Here is a 1,575-nt window from a genome sequence, read left to right on the forward strand (position 1 = left end):
GGGGGGGGGGGGGTCCAGACTCACCCTCGTTCTCGTAGCTGGGGACGCTGTCTAGAGGGGGAGGGGAGAGAAAGGTGTCAGTCACCCCCAAAGACCAACGACCCCTCCTCCCCCTCCCCATATCTTTGCGTGTCACTCCCCCCTCCTCCATCCTCCCCGTCCGTCTGTCTGTCCATCACTGATATCCCGGCCGTCCATCCCCCATCCCCCTGTCCCCCCGTCCGTCTGTCTGTCCATCACTGCTATCCCATCTGCCCGTCCCCCCAGCCGTCTGCCCATCCCCCGAACCGTCCATCCAGTCCCCATTTGCCCGTCCCCCTGTCTGTCTGTCCATCACGACTATCTCGTCCATCCCCCCCAGCCGTCTGTCCATCCCCCTGTCTGTCTCCCCGTGTTTCTGTCTGCACGTCCCCATTTCTCTCACCCCCCCCCCACTCACCGTTGTCGGTCTCTGTCCTGGTGAAGGAGACTTGGCGGCTCTGGGGCGCCTGTGGGGATCGCCTGAAATGGATGGGGGGCTGGATTAGGAGGGGCAGGCCAGGCCTGAGCTCCCCCAGCCAGCACACGGACACCCCCCTGCCATCCCCGATATGTCCTGCCCCATCCAGAGCACACGCCCACCATACCCCCGGACGGAGAGGAATTTTCTGTAAGATTTTGGTGAATATGGTGTGTGCCTCAGTTTCCCTGGACGCTGCATTGTTCACTAGCGGGTGGGAAGGGCCCTGTGCTCTCTGCAGAGGCCCAGCGATGCAGGTGTGAGGGTTTGGGCCAGGTCCAAGGAGCGTGTGTGAAGTCAATGGCAAATCCAATCACCGGGACATTTGCTAACGACTGGCTGGCGCCCCCCCTACCCGCAGCCAGCCAGCCAGGCGTGCCCCGCCTTGGAGTTCGGAGGACAGAGGAGCCAGGCAGGGCTGGTACGTGTTGGCTGGGGGGCAGCTTGGCTGGGGGGGAGCCAGGGAGCGGACAGAGCTCAGAGCGGGAGCCAGGGGGTCTCTGCAGCAGGCTGGGCCGGGCTGGGCTTTAACCTGCTTCTCTCTGGGCTACCCGAGGGCTGTGCCCGGCCAGTCCCACAGGGACCCGGCTGTGTCTGCAGCCGCTGCCTGGCCCCGCAGGAGCTGGCGCTGCGGGCGACACGTCTCCCTCGGGCTCCGACTCAGGGGGACTCGCGGGGCTCACCCTGGAGGAAGAGTGGGACCCCTGGGGTCTGTTCCAAAGCTGGGGGCTGTAGCCCCGACCCTGTGGCTCTGTGACACCAGCACACACCCTGACACGCTCTGACATGCTTGTACCAACACACGCCCTGACTTATCCCTGCTGACACACCACAGCAAGGGGACTGCAGCGCTTCCCCCCCACCCCCAGCAGTGTCTGTGGGGCCCGGCCGGCACCCACCAGCCCAAGAGACTGGACCTGGGGCGGCCAAGGCCTGTGGGGTGGGCACTGGGGGAGCCATGGGTTCTGGGCAGGGACCGGGGGCAAGCCCCATGGGGTGGAAGGATTGGGGGGAAGTCAGCGATGTACAGGATCTGCTCAGGGTGGGGGTGTCCCGGGACTGGGGGGCAGGGCAGG

At 65.7% G+C, this 1,575-nt stretch overlaps 1 non-coding gene across 1 annotated transcript in view; it reads right to left on the reverse strand.

Moving 5' to 3' along the window:
• The window catches only part of LOC112124983, an 878-nt gene extending 377 nt beyond the window's left edge, over window positions 1-501 (reverse strand). Inside the window, exons 1-2 of the transcript XR_003899972.1 lie at window positions 440-501; window positions 25-51 (exon numbers count right to left, since the gene is read on the reverse strand). This is a non-coding gene — a transcript (uncharacterized LOC112124983). The remainder of the gene's footprint in view (window positions 1-24; window positions 52-439) is intronic.
• Between the last annotated feature and the right edge of the window lie 1,074 nt (window positions 502-1,575).

The sequence above is a fragment of the Terrapene carolina genome, unplaced genomic scaffold, assembly GCF_002925995.2.
Source record: "Terrapene carolina triunguis isolate 2854851 unplaced genomic scaffold, T_m_triunguis-2.0 Scaffold28543, whole genome shotgun sequence".
Lineage (NCBI taxonomy): Eukaryota > Metazoa > Chordata > Testudines > Emydidae > Terrapene > Terrapene triunguis.